This window comes from Pseudophryne corroboree, chromosome 6 (assembly GCF_028390025.1).
Source record: "Pseudophryne corroboree isolate aPseCor3 chromosome 6, aPseCor3.hap2, whole genome shotgun sequence".
Taxonomy (NCBI): Eukaryota; Metazoa; Chordata; class Amphibia; order Anura; family Myobatrachidae; genus Pseudophryne; species Pseudophryne corroboree.
The window spans coordinates 329,804,007-329,830,651 of record NC_086449.1 but is presented as its reverse complement, the minus strand read 5'-3'; the positions used below and the strand labels follow the sequence as shown (position 1 = coordinate 329,830,651).

The 26,645-nt window shown below is 42.6% G+C and overlaps 1 protein-coding gene across 3 annotated transcripts in view; it reads right to left on the bottom strand.

Annotated features, from left to right (window-relative positions):
* The window catches only part of CLK3 (CDC like kinase 3), a 177,346-nt gene that overhangs the window by 27,248 nt on the left and 123,453 nt on the right, over positions 1-26,645 (bottom strand). The window lies entirely within an intron of this gene.

Genomic DNA, 26,645 nt, shown 5'->3' with positions numbered 1-26,645 from the left:
GATCTTTCAAATTATTGGCTCTTCTATATATGAAACAGGGAAATTCAGAGATATGTCCTTTTAAACTGGGATCTGCCTGCAAAATCCCCCAATGTTTTTTTATAATACCTTCCATATCTTTATATTGGTTAGTGTACTTAGTGATGAACGGTACCTCATTTTTCCTCTCATCGCCCTTTTTTTTATTCCTTAGAATGGCATCTCTATCCATTCCTCTACATTTATCAATAATTATATTCAGTGGTGCCTCTTTATAACCTTTATTAATAAAATGTTGTTTCATATCAACAGCCTGTTGATCAAATACATTGTGTACAATTACGACGCAGCCTTTGAAATTGGCTGTTAGGAATGCTTGACAGCCAATTAATGTGATGATTACTATTTATATCTATATAGGAATTACAGTCAGTCGGCTTACTGTAATTCCTAGTGCAGACACGGTTTTCTTCTATATAGATGGTCAGGTCCAGGAAATTTATAGAAGTGTCACTAATTTAGGGCGTGGTCTAGCCAGGAAACCAGCAAGACACATATATTCTGAGCTCCTGCAATATCCTGTATAATATAAGGTATTATATCCCACACGCGACCTATACCATATCAGACGTGTTTATCTATCTTGCGGGCACTCTCTGGATCACGTTGGTTGGTGCTGTGAAGCCGGGGGTGGGAGAAATACCTTTCTGCAGGCTACGGCCTATATCACCTACCAAGCCACGGACTAAATTTCTCACAGCACCTGACACCCGAGCTCCTGACCCTAGATTGCAGGCTTTTTAGGCTGCGTACTGCTTGGGAGCCACATCCGGAGGTGAGCCATACCCATATCCTGCTTTATCTGGCCATCATTTTCCCGCACTAACATCCTCATAGCCCCGCTGGAAAGCGGAAAACTCCGGGTGACTTGTTCCCTTATTACTTTCCAACGGCCATCTTGGAAACAGCCTGCACAGGCTTTTCAGTGGAGATGCTTTGAAAAGGTCTGTACTTTATCCCTAATATTGCTACGCGGCATCCCGGTCTCACCCATAGTTCCAGTCACTCCTGAATTTGGTGGTGTGCTAGCCACCGCCATTTTGCTGCGGTTCACCATTACGGAGACTGGTCTGCTTTCCATACTGTGCTGATCTCCTCCTGCGGACCTTATATTGGAACCATGGATATCTCCTTACAGAGAATACTCCAGGCTATTCATGCCGCTACTCAACGGCTCCTTAACAAATTTACTGCAACATATTTGGTTACCCCCTCTTCTTGTCTACCTGAGCAATGTGTCGGAGGAAATGCTGAGGATCTGACTCTAAACTATAATACTACCATTCCTATTGCCCCTGAGGCTGATTATACTATGGACTTGAGTCTTCTGGTGGTTCCGCCCAAATCAGAGATTTCTTGGTTCGTCAAACCTGGATGTTGTTCTGATGCCGATGTTCCCTCATTTGTTCCTTCTGTGTCTCTGTTGAAGATCTTACGACCCCGGGACTTACCATTTATGTTTGCCGGATGCTTTATTGTTTATTCACGATCACCCTGGGATGGACCTGGCTTTATATTTTTGCTATGTCGGGGAGCTGAACTTTGGCCAGACTAAGGACTATTGATACACCACCTTAGTATTGGAGATGCCTCATCCATCTCTGGATACCCCTTTTTTTTTTTTTTTTCTCCCGATTGCTGTGGTATATATGTATTTATATACTCTGTTTTTTTTCTTTTTTTCTTTTAATATAGTACTATTTACCTTTATTTGAAGGGTCTACATATCAGATTTCTTATCATTCTCATTAATGCCTACTGTACGATATTTATTTTTTGTCTGAAGCAATAAGCCGAGTTCTGTTTACTCTTGCTCTGGGTTCTTCAGTACACATTGATTCAACATATTATTCTAATATCTGTTAGGCTGTTTGTATGTCAGACTGATGTCAAGTTCTATGTGGGGAGGAACTTTATGTCCTTTATTGAGACAGTTGAACCTATCCTAGTTGGAGCCATTAGTATTTTGCCCCTGTCAGTTATTTATTTTAATATCCTTCATTGAGGGAGGAGGGTGGGAGGTGTTTAGATAGATAGTGTAGTTAGTGGGGGGAGGGGTTACTTTTTTTCGGGATACAAGTATACCTAGGTTGGGGGTAGGTTATACAGGGTGGGGGTTATGGGGAGGGTGCGTTTGGGTACAGTTTATGGGATCCAAGTATGCCTGGGTTGGGGTTAGGTTATACAGGGTGGGGGGTTATGGGGAGGTTTGCTTTGGGTAGATTATTTTATTTTGGTTAATCTCATGTTTGTCCAGACACTTGTTATCTGGTTTCTATTATTTTTTTTCCTTTTTTTTTTTTCTTTTCTAATGGCGTGGTTTTTTCTTTTTTTTTTAATTTACATTTAAACTCCTCTTTGTTTGGAGACTGGAAGAGCCCGAATGGCGCCTTCGGGTGATCGAGTTACCATCCTTCTGCGATAACGTTATTATATTATTCATAATTATGCTGCATATCCTTACTATATATGTACCTCGCTATTATTGTTCTACTGTACGTGATATTTGCTAAATATGTCTGTCACATTATTATTGTTTATGTTGGGGTGTTTTCTTTTTTTTTTTAATAAAAACCAATAAAAACTACATATTTGAAAAAAAAGAAGTGTCACTAATTGTAAAGGTTAATTTTATGTTCTGATTGTTATTTAATCTTTCACAAAACAAATTCAGAGAGGTTCTATCTCCCCTCCAAATAAAAATGACATCTATATAGCGATTGTATAGTACCAGGCTGGCAGCCGCCTGCCAATCTGCCCATACCGCTGACTCCTCCCAATGGGCCATGAACAGATTGGCATAGCTGGGTGCCAGCCTGGTACCCATCGCCGTACCTGTACATTGTAAATAAAAATCCTCACCGTACCAAAAATAGTTGTTAGTCAGAATCATTGAGATACCTTCCATTATAAATTGTTTATGCAAAATACTGTGTTCACTCTTACCTAGATGGAATTTGGTACCGTCCAGACCATCCTCATGCCGAATACTCGCGTATAGTGCGGCTACATCCGCTGTCACCAACAGGTATCCAGGTTCCCACTCAATCATGGCCAATTTGTTAATAATGGATATAGTATCCTTTAAATAGGATTTTGTTCCTACCACCAAAGGTTGTAATTGGTGGTCCAAATAGCAGGATAAATTGGCAGTTACTGAGTTTACCCCAACAACAATTGGGCGACCCGGGGGTTTACTCAAGTTACTATACAATCGCTATATAGATGATGTCATTTTTATGTGGAGGGGAGATAAAACCTCTCTGAATTTGTTTTGTGAAAGATTAAATAACAATCAGAACATAAAATTAACCTTTACAATTAGTGACACTTCTATAAATTTCCTGGACCTGACCATCTATATAGAAGAAAACCGTGTCTGCACTAGGAATTACAGTAAGCCGACTGACTGTAATTCCTATATAGATATAAATAGTAATCATCACATTAATTGGCTGTCAAGCATTCCTAACAGCCAATTTCAAAGGCTGCGTCGTAATTGTACAGACACCAATGTATTTGATCAACAGGCTGTTGATATGAAACAACATTTTATTAATAAAGGTTATAAAGAGGCACCACTGAACATAATTATTGATAAATGTAGAGGAATGGATAGAGATGCCATTCTAAGGAATAAAAAAAAAATAAAATAGGATTTTGGTACTTACCAGGTAAATCCTTTTCTTTGAATCCATAGGGGGCACTGGAGTACTCTTGGGATATGGACGGTGCGTAGCAAAGGAAGGCACATTTAAATGAGCAACCCTCCTCTTCCCTCCTCCATACTCCCAGGATCCTCAGTGTTTTTTGTTACTGAGCCGAATAGGAGCGACAGAGAAGTGAAGAATGGAGAATTACATACATTATAAGATAACGGACAACCATAAAGTTGACACATAACGTTACTGACAACTAAACAGTTGACACCATAACCGATAGAACTTGAAAGTTTAAACCAGTCGGTGAGAATGTGTTACCATAAGATCCCCTGAACTTACCACAAACCAGGTAAAACTGCTCTGGGTGGGCGTCCAGTGCCCCCTATGGATTCAAAGAAAAGGATTTACCTGGTAAGTACCAAAATCCTATTTTCATCCACTAGGGGTCACTGGAGTACTCTTGGGACGTACCAAAGCTTCCCCCGTGGGCGGGAGAGCTGTTTGGCACCTGTAACACTAGGCGGCCAAAGCTAGAAGCTGATGCCGCAAACGTATCAAACTTGTAAAAGCGCACAAACGTGTGCACTGCTGACCATGTAGCCGCACGGCAAAACTGCGTCGTAGAAGCCCCACGACCAGCTGCCCATGAAGTTCCCACAGAACGTGTGGAATGAGCTGTTACTAATGTAGGCGGCTGTAACCTAGCATGAAGGTAAGCCTGATGTATGGTCAGTTTAATCCATCTGGATAAAGTCTGCTTAGAAGCTGGCCAACCCATCTTGGCAGCATCAACGTATTCCTCTTACGAAATGTAGACGTTCGGGATACATAAACGCGTAATGCGCGTACCACAACCAAAGTTCCAGAATTTCCTGTTAACACAGGACCTACTATTGGTTGATTGAACTACTATTGGTTAATTGTGTGAAAAGATGACACTACCTTTGGCAAGAAAGCGGGATTCTACCGAAGATCCGCTCTGTCATTATGAAACATTAAATACGGTGGCTTGCATGACAAGGCACCCAAAGTTGAAACACGACTTGCCGAAGCTAGGGCTAGAAGAAAAATAGTTTTCCAAGTGAGAAACTTTATATCCACTTGCTGTAAGGGTTCAAAATATGAAGACTGTAAGAAATCTAAAACCAGCTTCAAGCCCCATGGCGCTGTAGGTGGAATGAATGGAGGCTGTACTCTGAGGACACCTTGCAGAAAAGGTGTGTACCGACGGCAATAGAGCCAATAGTCTTTGAAAATAAATTGACAACGCAGATACCTGCACCTTTAGTGTAGATAAACGCAGTCCTCCATCTAACCCCGTCTGTAGAAATAACAAAAGACGGAATAACTTGAAAGATGATGTCGGAAACTTCCGAGCTTCACACCAACCTATATAGGCACGCCCAATTTTGTAATAATGAGCTGCCGTAACGGGCTTCCTAGCTCGTACATGGTTGGTATAACAAAATTTATTTATTTTTGTTTGTTTTGTGTGGAATGCGCTCTCTTCTTAAGAGTGCGGTCTCAATAGCCACCCCGTCAAATGCCGCCGCGCTAACTCGGGGTAAAGGAACGGACCCTGTTGTAACAGGTCCGGACGTAGTAGGAGCGGACAAGGATAGTCTGCGAGTAGTCCGCGGAGATCTGAGAACCAAGCTCTCGGAGACCAATGAGGCGCTACTAGTATGACTGTGGCGGACTTTCTTGTGATCCGTTTTAGCAACAAAGGGAGGAGCGGAAACGGTGGAAATAGATACACGAGGCTGTATGGCCACGCGATTGTGAGAGCATCCACCGCCACTGCCGTTGGATCGGATCCTGCATTCTGGACACATACTGGGGCGTTTGGTGATTGTGGCGAGATGCCATCAGGTCCACTTGAGGGCAACCCCACCTGTGGACCAGCATGTGAAACACTTCTGGATTTAATGCCCCTTCCTCTGCATTAAAATCCCGACGGCTGAGATAATCCGCCTTCCAGTTGACCACTCCCGGAATGAACACTGCCGACAATAACACTTGGTGATGCTCGGGCCAAATGAGGATTCAAGCTACTTCCCGCATTGCCATGCGGCTTCTCGTTCCTCCTTGTTTGTTGATGTACGCGACCGCCGTCGCGTTGTCTGACTGCACCCGGACAGTCTGAGACCGAAGCATGTGCACTGCTTGCCGTAGCGCATTGTAAATTGCCCGTAGTTTCAGGACATTTATAGACAGCAATCTTTCGTGATCCGCCCAGAGACCCTGGAGCTGACAATTTTGAACTACAGCTCCCCAACCTCTGAGTCTAGAGTCCGTCATTAGAATTATCCAATTCCAGACGCTGAATTGTTTTCCTGCGGTTAGATTGTGTACTTTGAGCCACCAGAGTAGAGATACTCTGGCCCGTGGCGACAACCTCACCCTGTGGTGAATCTGCAGATGCGAGCCCGACCACTGTGCGAGCACATGCAGTTGAAAAGGACGTGAGTGAAGTCTTCCGAACTGAAGCGCTTCGAAAGCCGCCACCATTGTGCCTAAGAGGCGAATGCACAAATGTACCGAGACTGTGCGTGGCTTGAGCACGAATTGTACCAGATGACGAATACTCTATACTTTATGTTCTGGTAGGTAATTTCTTTAATCTACCGTATTGAGAATCATTCCTAGGAATTGAAGTCATTGAGACGAATTCAGAAGTGATCTCTTGAAGTTGACAATTCCACCGTGTTGAACTAGTACATGGTACGTTAGTAATGTATTTTGAAGGAGTATTTGTTGAACTAGAGCTGTGATGAGAAGGTTATCTAAGCACAGAACCATTATCACCAGCCGGGATCTGAGAATAACTTATCACAGACATCACCCCTGTGACAACCCGAGGCGCTGATGAGAAACCAAACAGGAGAGCTTGAATGATGGACTGCCAACGTCTAAGTATGCCAGATGTAGTGGCAAAATTTTGAACGCGTAAGAACGCATTCTTGACTTCTAGGGAGAATATGATTTCAGTGGTTGTAAACCTGCAATCACTGACCGCATGAATTCCACTGATTGAGCCACTTTTGGTATATAACAGTCGGCCGGCTGCGGTACTACAAAAAATATTGTAATAACCTTGAATCTAGGAGACACTGAATTGCGGTCTACAGAACTGCCTTTTTGTCTTCTGACACAGGCTGGCTAGTTTTGGATCTAGCCTTGACAAACCACAGCAAAGGTGGTAGACAATGGCACTCTGTGTGTGACTGAACACTAATTATGTAACCGCAGATCTGTGGATTTCAGTATTAATGTCGAATGAGACATCAGAAGAATTGCTTGCACAAGAAGAAACAAGACAATTAAAAAACTTGCCATGCCATTGGCTTGTCAGCAGCCGTTGTGTCTGAACGACGGTTAAACCACCTTCTCGACCACGTGTAGTTGGGTCGTGTGTTGTAGGACAACTGAAAAAGACTGAGGTTTAAAAGATTTGAACCGTGGTGCAGTTTTGTAAGAACTGGTGTGGCAAAGGCTGTAAATAGACTCTCACGCCGGAGCGTGAGAACTGAAACTTCCTAATTTAGGAGTAAATAACACATTTCCGTGTAAGGCGACGCAAAGCGTCTGTCAACCACAAAGAGTGATGGTGGACTACGAGAACTAACATGGCTGACAGCTATAGCAGACATGCGGAAATTCTCAGGCGATATACCAATGTGAGTAACAAGCCGTCGAAACTGTTCTGAGGCCAGAACTGGCTATTAACTACGTTATTTCTGCGACTATAATGTCGGTAACCCAAACCCCAACTACAGCATAGACATTGCTTTTAGCATAGGTGGAATGTCCACTCTGACTAGTCATTAAGTGTAGGTGCAGGTGGGACCTGGACAGTTTCGACACCAAGAAATGCTGTCATAGACTTTGAATTAGAACTATGAACACACACACACACACACACACACACACACACACACACACACCCGCTCGCTGCGTTCTATCCTATAGGAACGCTTGCATTTGAAATAGGTTCCTTAGTGGCATTAAAAACTCCGAACCTTGCGTCTGGCATGGAATGTTTTTGTACCACACAGCCGATGTTAGCATGCGCCCTCTGATGGGTACTGTTTATTTATTATTTATTATCAGTTATTTATATAGCGCACACATACTCCGTAGCGCTTTCACAGAGAATACATGACCCTCCAGATGAGCATGTGACTTCGCTATAAACAGTTAGATGTAGCCGGCCAAATAGGATTAGGATATATTTACGGATGCGGACTGGTATTCCCACTGTGCACGTGGATTCCCTTAGATAAGTAACGTGTACATAAACTAGAAAAGTATTGCTGCACACTTTCTGGTGACAGAAAATTCCTAACACCACCCCTGCTCCTCTAGTGGGGAAGTGTTGTAGGACCGCAGAAAAATTTCCTGGACAAAGAAACAGGAAATTGAGTTAAAATGGTGTCCAGCCATGTGCGTAGTGCCATGTGCTTTCACCATATGTTAAGCATATAAACAATAGAAATCAATTTCCAATTTACAGTAATGTTAGTCATAACAGATCAGGCATACATTACATATTACCACCTATATATACACATATGTAATATACTACCTACGTATATATGACATACTACAATATGTGTAATAAATCACCATGCATATATTAGATATAACAACATATGCATATTATTTAGAACATATGCCTGCAATCGGGATCTGCGGATATAATCATCTCCCCCCCCGTGTCCCGCGATCTCCCCCTGTGCAGCCGTAGTGCTCTCCCCTCTCCCACTGACACAGCTAGCGGAGGGGAGCCGGAAAGCAGCGGGGGACGAATGCAGAAGCCCAGCGGCGGCAGCCTGTCTGTCTGCGGCTGGGCTGACTAGCGGGCAGCGGGAGCGCACTGTGATCAGAGTGCTCCCGCTGAGAACGATGTGCGGCCTGAGCGCCGGGCGGGCAGTGAGGCAGGCATCGGGCGGCTAGCAGGGTTTAAGTAGCGGTGTCCGTAGCGGCGGCCAGCGGGGAGCATGGAGCGGGCGGCCAGCGGCGGTAGACCACGCTCCCAGCACCTGCTGTGTCTCTGGGAGCGTGCAGTACTGGGGGAGTGCACTAACCTTGCGGAAGCTGTGGAAGCTTACCGCATGTAGCCTCTACTTCGTCTTGTGGCAGCAGCGCTGAAAGCGCCTGTTAGAGAAAAAAAATATGACTCCTCTGAAATCTCCTCCACCCAGCGTGCACATGTGGAGGAGATGGCCGCTCAATCCCGGACCCTCACTTCTCTGTAAGTGGGGAAGGGACCGCATGCTGCCTGGCTGACACGGCCGTGCTTCTCTTGCAAGCGCCCACGTGTTAGCAGCAGCTGGAGGCAGTACAATTCCGGACCCACACTTCTTAGTAAGTGGGGAAGGTATTGTCTGTAAAATCAATCAAAAATGAAAGTTGTAAAAAGTAAAATCAAACGTGAGCTTTCAGCCCATGATGTGCTTCCTTGAGGCACATAAAAACACTGGGAGTATGGAGGAGGGAAGAGGGTTGCTCATTTAAATATTTAAATGTGCCTTCCTTTGCTACGCACCGTCCATATCCCAAGAGTACTCCAGTGACCCCTAGTGGATGAAAAAGAAAAAAAAAGGGCGATGAGGAAAAATGAGGTACCGTTCATCACTAAGTACACTAACCAATATAAAGATATGGAAGGTATTAAAGAAAAAAAAAAAAAAAAAAAAAACATTGGGGGATTTTGCAGGCAGATCCCAGTTTAAAAGGACATATCTCTGAATTTCCCTGTTTCATATATAGAAGAGCCAATAATTTTAAAGATCTCTTAGTAAATAGTGCCATAGAAATTCCCAAGACTAGCCCTTCTGTTTTAACCAAGGGTTTCCAAAGATGTGGTGATTGTGCCATGTGTGAAGTCTGTAAAACAGACAAGAAAATCATAGAAGTAGTATCTAATAGCAATAACAGAAAGGAGAAAATTAATAGCTTTATTACATGCAATAGCAAATATGTAGTTTATTTACTAGAATGTCGGTGTAATAAACAATATATTGGACGCACTACGTGTCAATTAAAAGATAGATTGACTAAACACGTTAGAAACATCAGACGTGGTTATGAAAACCACAATGTATCCCTGCATTTTAAAAATGCACATAATTGTGATACAAGCCATATTAAATTGTTTGCAGGGATTAAAACAGCCAAATGCAATTGCAGGAGTAAAGATAGATCCATCAGATTAGCCAAATTAGAAATGCAAACTATTTTTGAAATGAAAACGCTGTTACCAGATGGCTTGAATAAAGAATTTGAGACTAAGTGGTTTTTATAACAATGTTTCTTAATATCTTCTTTATTTTCCTTTCTCTCCTTATGTTCATGGATCCCATTTTTGGAGAAATAGTATGAATGTGAATAGAGTGGAATGTTAATGCATACAATTTTTATATAAAGAAAAATAAGATTTTACTTACCGGTAAACCTATTTCTCGTAGTCCGTAGTGGATGCTGGGGACTCCGTAAGGACCATGGGGAATAGACGGGCTCCGCAGGAGACATGGGCACTTTAAGAAAGAATTTAGATTCTGGTGTGCTCTGGCTCCTCCCTCTATGTCCCTCCTCCAGACCTCAGTTAGAGAAACTGTGCCCGGAAGAGCTGACAGTACAAGGAAAGGATTTTGGTAATCCAGGGCAAGATTCATACCAGCCACACCAATCACACCGTATAACTTGAGAGAAACATACCCAGTCAACAGTATGAACAATAACAGAGCAACAGGTCAACCCTGATGCAACCATAACATAACCCTTATTTAAGCAATAACTATATACAAGCATTGCAGAAGAAGTCCGCACTTGGGACGGGCGCCCAGCATCCACTACGGACTACGAGAAATAGATTTACCGGTAAGTAAAATCTTATTTCCTCTAACGTCCTAGTGGATGCTGGGGACTCCGTAAGGACCATGGGGATTATACCAATGCTCCCAAACGGGCGGGAGAGTGTGGATGACTCTGCAGCACCGATTGAGCAAACACAAGGTCCTCCTCGGCCAGGGTATCAAACTTGTAGAACTTTGCAAAAGTGTTTGAACCTGACCAAGTAGCCGCTCAGCACAGCTGTAATGCCGAGACCCCTCGGGCAGCCGCCCAAGAAGAGCCCACCTTCCTAGTGGAATGGGCCTTAACTGATTTTGGCAGCGGCAATCCAGCCGCAGAATGAGCCTGCTGAATCGTATTACAGATCCAGCGAGCAATAGTCTGCTTTGAAGCAGGAGCACCAAGCTTGTTGGAAGCATACAGGATAAACAAAGACTCTGTTTTCCTGACCCTAGCCGTTCTGGCTACATAAACCTTCAAAGCCCTGACTACATCAAGCAACTCGGAATCCTCCAAGTCAGTAGTAGCCACAGGCACCACAATAGGTTGGTTTATATGAAACCACTCCGCAATTCTGCTCTATCCGCATGGAAAACCAGATAGGTGCTTTTATGTGACAAAGCCGCCAACTCTGACACCCGCCTAGCCGAAGCCAAGGCTAATAGCATGACCACCTTCCACGTGAGATATTTCAACTCCACCGTTTTGAGTGGTTCAAACCAGTTGGATTTCAGGAAACTCAACACCACGTGAAGATCCCAAGGTGCCACTGGAGGCACAAAAGGGGGCTGAATATGCAGCACTCCCTTTACAAACGTCTGAACTTCAGGTAGAGAAGTCAACTCCGTTTGAAAGAAAATGGATAGGGCCGAAATCTGGACCTTAATGGAACCCAATTTTAGGCCCAAATTCACTCCCGACTGTAGGAAGTGAAGGAAACGGCCCAGCTGGAATTCCTCCGTAGGGGCATTCCTGGCCTCACACCAAGCAACATATTTTCGCCATAATGTTGAGCTGTCACGTCCTTCCTAGCCTTTATCAGCGTAGTAATGACCTCATCCGGAATGCCTTTCTCCGCTAGGATCCGGCGTTCAACGGCCATGCCGTCAAACGCAGCCGCGGTAAATATTGGAACAGACAGGGCCCCTGTTACAACAAGTCCTGTCTTAGAGGAAGAGGCCACGGGTCCTCTGTGAGCATTTCTTGCAGATCTGGATACCAAGTCCTTCGTGGCCAATCTGGAACAATGAGTATCGTTCTCACTCCTCTTTTTCTTATTATTCTCAGCACCTTGGGTATGAGAGGAAGAGGAGGAAATACATAGACCGACTGGAACACCCACGGTGTCACCAGGGCGTCTACAGCCATCGCCTGAAGGTCTCTTAACCTGGCGCAATACCTTTTTATCTTTTTGTTGAGACGGGACGCCATCATGTCCACCTGTGGCAGTTCCCATCGATTTGCAATCTGCGTGAAGACTTCTTGATGAAGTCCCCACTCTCCCGGGTGGAGGTCGTGTCTGCTGAGGAAGTCTGCTTCCCAGTTGTCCACTCCCGGAATGAACACTGCTGACAGTGCTAGTACGTGATTCTCCGCCCACCGAAGAATCCTGGTGGCTTCTGCCATTGCCACCCTGCTTCTTGTGCCGCCCTGGCGGTTTACATGGGCCACTGCAGTGAAGTTGTCTGACTGAATCAGCACTGGTTGGTATCGAAGCAGAGGCTCCGCTTGACTCAGGGCGTTGTATACGGCCCTTAGTTCCGGGATATTGATGTGCAGACAAGTCTCCTGACTTGACCACAGCCCCTGGAAGTTTCTTCCCTGAGTGACTGCCCCCCATCCTCGGAGGCTTGCATCCGTGGTCACCAGGACCCAGTCCTGTATGCCGAACCTGCGGCCCTCGAGGAGGTGAGCACTTTGCAGCCACCACAGAAGAGACACCCTGGCCCTGGGGGACAGGGTGATCAGCCGATGCATCTGAAGATGCGATCCGGACCACTTGTCCAACAGATCCCACTGAAAGATCCTCGCATGGAACCTGCCGAAGGGAATGGCCTCGTATGATGCCACCATCTTTCCCAGGACTCTAGTGCAGTGATGCACAGACACCTGTTTTGGTTTTAATAGGTTCCTGACCAGAGTCACGAGTTCCTGAGCTCTCTCTATCGGGAGATAAACCCTTTTCCGGTCTGTGTCTAGGATCATGCCCAGGAAAGGCAGACTAGTCGTAGGGACAAACTACGACTTTGGAATATTCAGGATCCAGCCGTGTTGCCGTAACACTTCCAGAGAAAGTGCTACGCTGATTAGCAACTGCTCTCTTGATCTCGCTTTTATGAGGAGATCGTCCAAGTATGGGATAATTGTGACCCCTTGCTTTCGCAGGAGTGCCATCATTTCTGCCATTACCTTGGTAAATATTCTCGGTGCCGTGGAGAGACCAAACGGCAACGTCTGAAATTGGTAATGACAATCCTGTACCACAAATCTGAGGTACGCCTGATGAGGCGGATAAATGGAGACATGAAGGTATGCATCCTTTATGTCCAGAGACACCATAAAATCCCCCCCCTCCAGGCTTGCGATAACCGCTCTCAGCGATTCCATCTTGAACCGGAACCTTTTCAGGTACATGTTCAGGGATTTTAAACTCAATATGGGTCTGACCGAACCGTCCGGTTTCGGGACTACGAACATGGTCGAATAATAACCCCTTCCTTGTTGAAGGAGGGGAACCTTGACCACCACCTGTTGAAGATACAATTTTTGAATTGCAGTTAACACTAATTCCCTCTCGTGGGGGGAAGCTGGCAGGGCCGATTTGAGGTATCGGTGAGGGGGCATCTCTTCAAATTCCAGCTTGTATCCCTGAGACACAATCTCTATTGCCCAGGGATCGAACTGGGAGTGAACCCACTTGTGGCTGAATTTTCGAAGACGCGCCCCCACCGGGCCTAGCTCCACCTGTGGAGCCCCAGCGTCATGCAGTGGATTTTGTAGAGGCCGGGGAGGACTTTTGTTCCTGGGAACTAGCTGTGTTGTCTAGAGATAAGGGCGCACAGGCTGAAGTATAGGTAAGTGTTGTTTAGGTTAGAGGCCCCCAGAGAAATATATTAATTTGGTTTCACTTTAAAGTCATCACAAAAAATGGGGGGTGCTACCACGGACACAGACTATAGTCACATGATTCAAAGAAGAGAGGAAAATGTCCGAAATGTGGTGCACAAAAGATACATAGTAGCTAAAATATAACTTATTAGTTTTCCAAGTAAAAAATATGAGTAAAACGCGAAAAATTTATTTAAAAGGGAAAGTGTAGAGGTGTCAAAAAGAATGAAAATGTGTATTAAAAAATCGCTATATGTGAAAGGACTCCATGAAATATTTTTTTCTGAAAAAATTCACGAAATAGAAGGAGAGCAAAAGATCTGTGCCCAATGTATTAATATAACGTAATATAACAACCAATCTTGGGTACAGTGTGATCTCCAGTAAATATATCAATCAATATTAAATCTATGGGACTTTATGGGTTTATTTTACATATAATCTTGTTTCTTAAATTATGCCCTAATGGGTGGGATTCCCAATGTCCTCAAAAAATGTGTCATGCACCTCGAGCTCTAGGCCTCACAGTTAGACTAGTTGGTTGAACATATATGTTCTATGTGAAAAATACATTAATAGGTGCTAGCGCCCACTACCAAGCCTCTTGTGAACATATCCAAATACATACACAGATGTTTGTTTAGATGTGTTAATTGTGGACCAATCCACTTATAGGGCTCCAAAAATCCCTCCTATCTCACATAAGTGGTGATATGAGTAGAAAAATCTCCCATTCAACGTGATATTATATCTATCTTTGTACCACTGAGATGGGGAATAATAGGTAGCTCCCAAATCTCAGGTTAGACTAATACACTGAGGGAGAGAAGTGTTGGGATATAGTAACTGTATAAATACTCCTTATAGATGAAGTTTCCTTATTTCAAAGGAGTGTACTATGCAAACCCCCTTATCTTGATATTGGATTGCGAAATCTTGGGATATGGTAGCATATATAATCTCACTATTTTTATACTTCGAGTGTTGAGGATTCTGGGAAATGCATATATAATTTTTACAGTGTCTCTTCAACACTATCTATTACTACCACTGTGGGGCAGTCAAGCACTAAGAATATCTAAACTGTGGGTCACTCTAGGTGCATTCACATATGATTGATATTAACAGTATTACAACATGATTGAAACAAAAATTAAAGTAAATATAGAGTCCATTATTTTCACATAAGCTTCAGCAACCTAACGCGGCGTTTCGCTATTTAGCTTCGTCAGAGGCAAGCCGATTGCCTTCCGGGTCCGCTTTTTAAACCCACTGGGATAGCGCAGCGGCCAATCAAAATCCCTGCTCATGCGGGACAGCCTATCGCCCGCCATCGCGTCACGTTTGTCCCGCCTCACTCCCTTGATTGACAGGAGTTTCACGGGGCTAGGGGCTCAGTGGCGCATGGGCAGAAAGGATGGTACGTGTCACTAAGCCTCTTACTGCTAGTCCAAAGTAATCAAATGCCGATGTACGGCACATAAAGTCAACTATTCGAGCAATATTCTACTATATAAAGAGATTGTTCTTGCACATACTCGCTCCAAATGTCCCCTCTTTTAATATATCCCCTTAGTCTTTGGTTTGACTGGGCAAAAGTACGGATCTAAAATCCGAACTCTGGGTCACATGACCACGGCTCCCATTCTATATACATGATTGTCTCAGACATTTTTAAGGATCACCTATCTGCTTGCTAAGATGTCTCTGTCAAGATCATTATAACTCAAAAGAATTATGAGAAATAAACACTAGTGATGGGCATAATTCAAAAGATGATACTAGAGCAGTCTAATAGTCTAATATAGACTGCTCTAGTATCATCTTTTTTTATGTATGATTTATATATGCAGCATAAATTAGGACCTATCACCATCTGTCCCCTTTTTTCTATTGGAATAATACTAGGAATCAAAATAATACCAAACTCATTTTAAACAATCTAATACCCATGGATTTACTTTTGATATATAGAACACTTTCATATTCTAATCCCCTTCATTTTAGTCCGACACTATCATGAGAATACCAATACGCATTTTCTCACATTTATATTCATTGTGATTTTTTAATTTGTAGATACAATTTATTGGGATTTATTATTATATATGTATATACATGTACGTATCATTAAAGAGATATCCCTCTTGTTATCAGCTATTCCCCTTTTTGGCCCTCTTCTTCCCTCCCCCCCCTTCACTGTTTTTTCACTTTTTGTGTTTCGTGGATTTGGGCATTTCACAATCACGTACACCGTTTGTTTTAGTGTTAGATCACAACAACATACACCAATTAAGCCTTTTAAAGGATACACCTTTATGATTAATGTGACATTCACAATTAATAACCTACTATTAATATCCCTTAAGGGTTATAAAATACATTTACAAGTGTTTTATAATTTTCCCAATGCACTTATTCCTATCACTATCCATCCTTTCACTATTTTATTATTAAGATTAACCTCACAATTTTCCTTCAGTATAAACTTTTTTGCAATGGAACAATCACAATATACTCATACATTCACTTATTATTTTACATATTTTTGCTCTGTCTAATGAAATTGATACGAATATGAATAGGATTGTTATGATTAGTGGTGATTATACAGTAAAAGGACAGCATAATGATGTCCATGGGAGTAAAAAGTAAAAAATAAAACTTTTGAATTATGCCCATCACTAGTGTTTATTTCTCATAATTCTTTTGAGTTATAATGATCTTGACAGAGACATCTTAGCAAGCAGATAGGTGATCCTTAAAAATGTCTGAGACAATCATGTATATAGAATGGGAGCCGTGGTCATGTGACCCAGAGTTCGGATTTTAGATCCGTACTTTTGCCCAGTCAAACCAAAGACTAAGGGGATATATTAAAAGAGGGGACATTTGGAGCGAGTATGTGTAAGAACAATCTCTTTATATAGTAGAATATTGCTCGAATAGTTGACTTTATGTGCCGTACATCGGCATTTGATTACTTTGGACTAGCAGTAAGAGGCTTAGTGACACGTACCATCCTTTCTGCCCATGCGCCACTGAGCCCCTAGCCCCGTGAAACTCCTGTCAATCAAGGGAGTGAGGCGGGACAAACGTGACGCGATGGCGGGCGATAGGCTGTCTCGCATGAGCAGGGATTATGATTGGCCGCTGCGCTATCCCAGTGGGTTTAAAAAGCGGACCCGGAAGGCAATCGGCTTGCCTCTGACGAAGCTAAATAGCGAAACGCCGCGTTAGGTTGCTGAAGCTTATGTGAAAATAATGGACTCTATATTTACTTTAATTTTTGTTTCAATCATGTTGTAATACTGTTAATATCAATCATATGTGAATGCACCTAGAGTGACCCACAGTTTAGATATTCTTAGTGCTTGACTGCCCCACAGTGGTAGTAATAGATAGTGTTGAAGAGACACTGTAAAAATTATATATGCATTTCCCAGAAACCTCAACACTCGAAGTATAAAAATAGTGAGATTATATATGCTACCATATCCCAAGATTTCGCAATCCAATATCAAGATAAGGGGGTTTGCATAGTACACTCCTTTGAAATAAGGAAACTTCATCTATAAGGAGTATTTATACAGTTACTATATCCCAACACTTCTCTCCCTCAGTGTATTAGTCTAACCTGAGATTTGGGAGCTACCTATTATTCCCCATCTCAGTGGTACAAAGATAGATATAATATCACGTTGAATGGGAGATTTTTCTACTCATATCACCACTTATGTGAGATAGGAGGGATTTTTGGAGCCCTATAAGTGGATTGGTCCACAATTAACACATCTAAACAAACATCTGTGTACGTATTTGGATATGTTCACAAGAGGCTTGGTAGTGGGCGCTAGCACCTATTAATGTATTTTTCACATAGAACATATATGTTCAACCAACTAGTCTAACTGTGAGGCCTAGAGCTCGAGGTGCATGACACAGTTTTTGAGGACATTGGGAATCCCACCCATTAGGGCATAATTTAAGAAACAAGATTATATGTAAAATAAACCCATAAATTTAATATTGATTGATATATTTACTGGAGATCACACTGTACCCAAGATTGGATGTTATATTACGTTATATTAATACATTGGGCACAGATCTTTTGCTCTCCTATTTCGTGAATTTTTTCAGAAAAAAATATTTCATGGAGTCCTTTCACATATAGCGATTTTTTAATACACATTTTCATTCTTTTTGACACCTCTACACTTTCCCTTTTAAATAAATTTTTCGCTTTTTACTCATATTTTTTACTTGGAAAACTAATAAAAGTTATATTTTAGCTACTATGTATCTTTTGTGCACCACATTTCGGACATTTTCCTCTCTTCTTTGAATCATGTGACTGTAACTAGCTGTGTTGTGCAGCTTCTTTCCTCTGCCCCTGCCTCTGGCAAGAAAGGACGCACCTCGAACTTTCTTGTTTTTCTGAGATCGAAAGGACTGCATTTGATAATACGGTGCTTTCTTAGGCTGTGAGGAAATATATGGCAAAAAATTTGACTTTCCAGCAGTAGCTGTGGAGACCAGGTCCGAGAGACCCTCCCCAAACAATTTCTCACCCTTGTAAGGTAAAACCTCCATATGCCGTTTTGGGTCGGCATCACCTGTCCATTGTAGAGTCCACAGGACCCTTCTGGCAGAAATCTACATAGCATTGATTCTAGAACCCAGCAGACTAATGTCTCTTTGAGCATCTCTCATATATAGGACAGCGTCCTTAATATGCCCCAGGGTCATTAATATAGTATCCTTGTCTAAGGTATCAAGTTCCTCAGATAAGATATCCATCCATGCTCATGTGAGGGGGGAAAGGTTACCTGTGGCTTCTTTTTCCCATACATATGAACCCTCCTGTCAGGGACTGGGGTTTCACATGATATGGAAGAAAGAGAATGGGGTTGTACTGGTAAGGTGCACAGGGGATAAATTAAAACATAACTTTTATTGTCACATTAAGAGGCCGTAAACCGGTCAGCATAGCGAAATATATGGTTAAAATTACGTATAGAAAAAGAATAAGGTGCTCTAAGATAGAAAAATAGTGAAATTAAAAATCTCCACTTCGATGATTGCAAAAACTATCGATGGAAGTTGATTGGAATACTAATGAATTCACAAATAAATCTGTAATGTATACTATGAATAAATCAAGCCCACAATTGATGGCTACAGAAAACTTCCAAATCCCAGTGTCCGCTATGGTATGTGTATATTCTTATAGATCCTTTGTATGTCTCACACACACTACGACCAACAGCCCATATGTGTCAATAAATTATTTCCTTTTCTCAACTTTGTAGTAGAACAAGGAGTTGGTGTTTAAACGGATTTGTATGCCCTGGATTTGCTATCCTATACCGCTCGAGCGTTCACTCCTAATGTATACACACAGCCGTATCGCCAGTGGTGTAAGGTGTATTGATCAATGAAACTGAGCGATGTTTCATAAGGCGTGTGTCATTATGCTCATTGGGAATTAAAGAGACAACTTTATTGCGAAATTGACTAAATTGCGAGTGTGTTCTTCTATCACATAAACACTTCAATCACAAAAGTTACTTGTTTCTACCCCACTGTAACAGCAAAATAACTGTATCTGGATGGGGTTAATTAGAATGCTGATATTAAATGTGCGAGCAAGGGTTGGCACATTCGTTTGTGCCGTCAGATTAGATACCCTCAGTATTGATATTCATTATGATCCTGAATTGGCTACATTATAGTTTATCTGCTCCCCGTGACCACAGGTGAAAAATATATAAATGGTAATAAAGGCACTTGTAGGAGTGATTTATAAAAAGAATTATAGTCCGATTATAAGGTACTTCCTCAATTAGCAGTGTGCTAGCATGGTTTACTATCGTGAACACACTACCATGACTAATTGATTAATTATAATCCGATTGTAAAGTACTTCCTCAATTAGCAGTGTGCTGATATGGTTTACTATTGTATATACACTTAATACTGACTGATTTAGAGGATATTTCTAGCTGTAAAACCAGGAACAAACGTGCTGCTACGGCATATATTCAATCAGCATTAATCCACTTATCGGGCATTCCCGTGCATGTCACTTAGCCCGGTATCAAACCCTGTGAGTACGTGCTATAACGATGGTACTCAAAACATTATGTGGGTGAACATGCTGCATTGATATCTAATGAGTTAGCATTTGTCTAATTAACGGGTATTCCCGTCGTGCAGCAGTCCCACCCAAATGTTAAAACCCACACCAACCCAATAATACTGGAGGCACTTAGTTTTGCTGTAACGGCATATGTTAAATCAGCATTAATCTAACTGTCAGGTGCTTCCTCTATTAATCGTGTAGTGGTGTTTTTGCTATAGTGAACATCTAATATAGTAGATATCCTAAGAAACACGTGGAGTTGTCAATTGGCAGTGTTGCTAACGTAGTTCACTATCGTGAACACACTACCATGACTAATTGATTGATTATAATCCGATTGTAAAGTACCTCCTCAATTGGCAGTGTGTTGATATGGTTAACCATCGTATGTACATTAAATACTGACTGATTTGGGAGATATTTATAGCTGTAAATCCAGGAACAAACGTGCTGCTACGGCATACATTCAATCAGCATTAATCCGCTTCTCGGGCATTCCCGTGTATGTCACTTAGCCCGGTATCAAACCCTGTAAGCTTAACAAAGCTATATGCGAAATGCGCGCATCGGCATCTTTCTCCACGCTGATGCTCTTGCAATAACTACCTTATCTGTTAACTTTCATAATTGGGGGTTGTACTGCTGCACGGTGAAACGGGAATACCCGTTAATCAGACAAATGCTGATTCATTATGTACCGCTGCAGCATGTTCACCCTCATAATCTCAAGTGTATAATGTTTGTCTCCACAGTTTATGCATATAAGATCTGATATTATGCTACACAGCAGGCACGGGAATGCCCGACAAACGGACGAATGCTGATTGAATATGTGCCTTTGCAGCATACCTACCTGTACAGTTTACAACTCCACGTGTCTTTTAGGATATCTATCACTATAGCAAAAACACCACTACACGACCAATAGAGGAAGCACCTGACAGCTAGATTAATGCTGATTTAACATATGCCGTTACAGCAAAATTAAGTGCCTCCAGCATTATTGGGTTGGTGTGGGTTATAACATTTGGGTGGGACTGCTGCACGACGGGAATACCCGTTAAATAGATAAATGCCAACTTATTAGATATCAATGCAGCATGTTCACCCATAGAATGTTTTGAGTACCATCGTCTCAGCATGTACTTACAGGGTTTGATACCGGGCTAAGTGACATACACGGGAATGCCCGAGAAGCGGATTAATGCTGATTGAATGTATGCCGTAGCAGCACGTTTGTTCCTGGATTTACAGCTATAAATATCTTCCAAATCAGTCAGTATTTAATGTACATACGATGGTTAACCATATCAACACACTGCCAATTGAGGAGGTACTTTACAATCGGATTATAATCAATCAATTAGTCATGGTAGTGTGTTCACGATAGTGAACTACGTTAGCAACACTGCCAATTGACAACTCCACGTGTTTCTTAGGATATCTACTATATTAGATGTTCACTATAGCAAAAACACCACTACACGATTAATAGAGGAAGCACCTGACAGTTAGATTAATGCTGATTTAACATATGCCGTTACAGCAAAACTAAGTGCCTCCAGTATTATTGGGTTGGTGTGGGTTTTAACATTTGGGTGGGACTGCTGCACGACGGGAATACCCGTTAATTAGACAAATGCTAACTCATTAGATATCAATGCAGCATGTTCACCCACATAATGTTTTGAGTACCATCGTTATAGCACGTACTCACAGGGTTTGATACCGGGCTAAGTGACATGCACGGGAATGCCCGATAAGTGGATTAATGCTGATTGAATATATGCCGTAGCAGCACGTTTGTTCCTGGTTTTACAGCTAGAAATATCCTCTAAATCAGTCAGTATTAAGTGTATATACAATAGTAAACCATATCAGCACACTGCTAATTGAGGAAGTACTTTACAATCGGATTATAATTAATCAATTAGTCATGGTAGTGTGTTCACGATAGTAAACCATGCTAGCACACTGCTAATTGAGGAAGTACCTTATAATCGGACTATAATTCTTTTTATAAATCACTCCTACAAGTGCCTTTATTACCATTTATATATTTTTCACCTGTGGTCACGGGGAGCAGATAAACTATAATGTAGCCAATTCAGGATCATAATGAATATCAATACTGAGGGTATCTAATCTGACGGCACAAACGAATGTGCCAACCCTTGCTCGCACATTTAATATCAGCATTCTAATTAACCCCATCCAGATACAGTTATTTTGCTGTTACAGTGGGGTAGAAACAAGTAACTTTTGTGATTGAAGTGTTTATGTGATAGAAGAACACACTCGCAATTTAGTCAATTTCGCAATAAAGTTGTCTCTTTAATTCCCAATGAGCATAATGACACACGCCTTATGAAACATCGCTCAGTTTCATTGATCAATACACCTTACACCACTGGCGATACGGCTGTGTGTATACATTAGGAGTGAACGCTCGAGCGGTATAGGATAGCAAATCCAGGGCATACAAATCCGTTTAAACACCAACTCCTTGTTCTACTACAAAGTTGAGAAAAGGAAATAATTTATTGACACATATGGGCTGTTAGTCGTAGTGTGTGTGAGACATACAAAGGATCTATAAGAATATACACATACCATAGCGGACACTGGGATTTGGAAGTTTTCTGTAGCCATCAATTGTGGGCTTGATTTATTCATAGTATACATTACAGATTTATTTGTGAATTCATTAGTATTCCAATCAACTTCCATCGATAGTTTTTGCAATCATCGAAGTGGAGATAATAGGATTTTGGTACTTACCAGGTAAATCCTTTTCTTTGAATCCATAGGGGGCACTGGAGTACTCTTGGGATATGGACGGGCTTCCGTAGGAACAGCACTGAATATTTAAATTTAGTAACACTCCACCCCTCCATATCCCCGAGCACATCTCAGTGTTTTTTACTGAGCCGAACAGGAATTAAGAGAGGTTGATAATGGAGTATTACATATAACATAACTGACACTAACGTTGTTAACACATAACGTTACTGACAACTAAACAGTTGACACCCTAACCAGCACTTGTAACTTGAACCAGTCGGTGAAAGTGTGTTACCATAAGATCCTCAGAACTAACCACAAGTAGGTAAAACTGCTCTGGGTGGGCGTCCAGTGCCCCCTATGGATTCAAAGAAAAGGATTTACCTGGTAAGTACCAAAATCCTATTTTCTTTTTCATCCACTAGGGGTCACTGGAGTACTCTTGGGACGTACCAAAGCTTCCCCCGTGGGCGGGAGAGCTGTTTGGCACTTGTAACACTAGGCGGCCAAAGCTAGATGCTGATGCCGCAAAAGTATCAAACTTGTAAAAGCGCACAAACGTGTGCACTGAAGACCATGTAGCCGCCCGGCAAAGCTGCGTCGCAGAAGCCCCACGACCAGCTGCCCATGAAGTTCCCACAGAACGTGTGGAATGAGCGGTTACTGACGTAGGCGGTTGTAACCTAGCATGAAGGTAAGCCTGACGTATGGTCAGTTTTATCCATCTGGATAAAGTTTGTTTAGATGCTGGCCAACCAATCTTGGCAGCATCATAAAGAACAAATAACGTATCCGTCTTACGAACTGAAGACGTTCGGGATACATAAACGCGTAATGCGCGAACCACATCCAGAGTTCCAGAATGTGCTGTCAACACAGGAACTACTATTGGTTGATTGATGTGAAAAGATGACACTACCTTTGGTAAGAAGGCGGGATTCGTCCGAAGTTCCGCTCTGTCATCATGAAACACCAAATACGGTGGCTTGCATGACAAGGCACCCAAATCCGAAACACGCCTTGCCGAAGCTAAGGCTAAGAGAAAAATTGTTTTCCAAGTGAGAAACTTTATATCCACTTGTTGTAAGGGTTCAAAATATGAAGACTGTAAGAACTCCAAAACCAGATTCAAGTCCCATGGCGCTGTAGGTGGAATGAATGGAGGCTGTACCCTGAGTACACCTTGGAGAAAAGTGCGTATAGACGGCAATAGAGCCAATCGTCTTTGAAAGTAAATTGACAAAGCAGATACCTGCACCTTTAGTGTAGATAAACGCAATCCTCCATCTAACCCTGTTTGTAGAAACAACAACAGGCGGCATACTTTGAAAGCTGATGTCGGAAATTGCCGAGCTTCACACCAACCTATATATGCACGCCATATTCTGTAATAATGAGCTGCCGTAACCGGCTTCCTAGCTCGTAACATGGTTGGTATAACTGAATCTGGAATGCCCTCTTTTCTTAAGAGGGCGGTCTCAACAGCCACCCCGTCAAACGCAGCCGCGCTAAATCGGGGTAAAGAAACGGACCCTGTTGTAACAGGTCTGGACGTATTGGGAGCGGCCACGGATCGTCTGCGAGTAATCCTCGAAGATCCGAGAACCAAGCTCTCCGAGGCCAATGAGGCGCCACTAGTATGACTGTGAGCGACTCTCTTTTGATCCGTTTTAGCACCAGAGGGAGCAGCGGAAACGGTGGAAACAGATACACAAGACTGTACGGCCACGCGACAGTGAGAGCATCCACCGCGACTGCCTTTGGATCTTTTGTTCTGGACACATACTGGGGCGTTTGATGATTGTGTCGAGATGCCATCAGGTCCACCTGAGGATAACCCCATCGCTGAACCAACATGTGAAACACTTCTGGATTTAATGACCATTCGCCTGGGTGAAAATCCCGACGACTGAGATAATAGGATTTTGGTACTTACCAGGTAAATCCTTTTCTTTGAATCCATAGGGGGCACTGGAGTACTCTTGGGATATGGACGGGCGGAGCCGAACAAAGGCACTGAATATTCAAATTTAGGACCCTCCCACCCCTCCATATCCCCGAGTACCTCAGTGTACTGTCTCAGTGTTTTTTACTGAGCGAACAGGAACGATATAGAGAGGTTGACAATGGAGAATACCTATAACATAACGGACAACAACAATGTTGACCCATAACCTTACTGTCAACTAAACAGTTGACACCATAACCGATAGAACTTTATAATTTGAACCAATCGGTGAAAATGTGTTACCATAAGCTCCTCTGAGCTTAATATCAATCAAGTAAAACTTGTTACCCTAAGCTCCCTTGAGCTTAAAACAACCCAGGTAAAACTGCTCTGGGTGGGCGTCCAGTGCCCCCTATGGATTCAAAGAAAAGGATTTACCTGGTAAGTACCAAAATCCTATTTTCTTTATCATCCACTAGGGGTCACTGGAGTACTCTTGGGACGTACCAAAGCTTCCCTCGTGGGCGGGAGAGCTGTTTGATACTTGTAACAGTAGGCAGCCCAAAGCTAGATGCTGATGGCGCCACCATTTATAACGTGTAAACGTGCACAAACATGGTGCACATGAAGGCTATATAGCCGCGTTTTAGACACTCCACGACCCACTGGGTCTGACATTCCCACAGACCTGTGGGATGAGCTATTACTGACGCAGGCGATTGTAACTTAGCCTTAAAGTAAACCTGACTTGTAGTCATTATTATTACCCAACTGGATAATGTCTGCTAAGAAACTGGCTAACCCCAGTTGGCAGTATCATAGAGAACAAACAACGTATTCATATCACGTACTGTTGACGTTCGGGACATATATAAACGCGTAATGCGTGTACCACATTCAGAATTCTAGAATGTGCTGTCCACACAGGAAACCCCTATTGGTATATTGATGTGAAGAATACGAAAGCGTGATTCGTCCGAAGATCTGCTTTGTCATGAGAAAACTCAAATACGGTGGCTTGGAATACAAGGCACCCAAATATGAAAACAAAACCCTTGCCGAAGCCAAGGCTATAAGAAAATTGTTTTCCAAAGTGAGAAACTTAATTCCCATTTGTTGAAAGGGTTCAAAATATGAAAACTGTAAGAAATCTGAACCCAACTTCAAGTCGCCTGGCGCTGTAGGTGGGATAAATAGAGTGTGAACTTTGATGACACCTTGTAGAAAGATGTGTACAGACGCCAATAGAGGCAAACGTCTTTGACAATAAGTTTATCACACAGATACCTGCACTCTTCGTGCAGATCAACGCAGTTTTCCATCCCACCCCGTTTAACAGAATACGGGTTACTTGAAGGATGATGTTGGAAACTTCCGAGGTTTACCACCTATGTAAGCACACGAAATTTTGTAAAAATGAGCTGCCTTAAACGGCTTACTATTTCGTAACATGGTTAGTATAACCGATACTGTAATGCTCAATTTCTTAAGAGGGCGTTTGCACCCTCACCCCGTCAACCGCAGCTGCGGTACATAGATAATAGGTACATAGGTAACTATGGGTAAACTAACGTTCCCTGATGTAACAGGTTGGACGTATTATGAGCGGGCCAAGATCGTGTGCAAGTATTCCTTGAAAATTCGAGAAGCAAACTTCTCCGAAACCCATGAGCTACCACCAGTATGACTGTGACAAACTGTCTTATGAGCCGTTTTGACAACGGAGAGAGCAGCGGAAACTGGTGGAGCCAGATACACGATGCTGAATGACCACATGAATGTGAGCGACTCCACCGCCACTGCCCTTGTGATCTGTTTTGTACACATACTGAGCTTTTGTAATTGTGGCGAGATGCCATCATGTATACTTGAGGGTAACCCCCTTCTGTGGACTCACATATGAAACACCTCTGGATTTAATGTCCAGTTTTCAGGATCCAAATCCTGACGGGTGAGATCCTCTGTCTAACAGATGTCCACTCACGTAATGTGACATTTTCACATAATGGTGTTCTAAGCCATTGAGGATTTGAGTCACATGCCGCATTACCATGCGGCTTCTTGGTTCTCACTGGTTGTTGTGTATGCAACTGCCGTT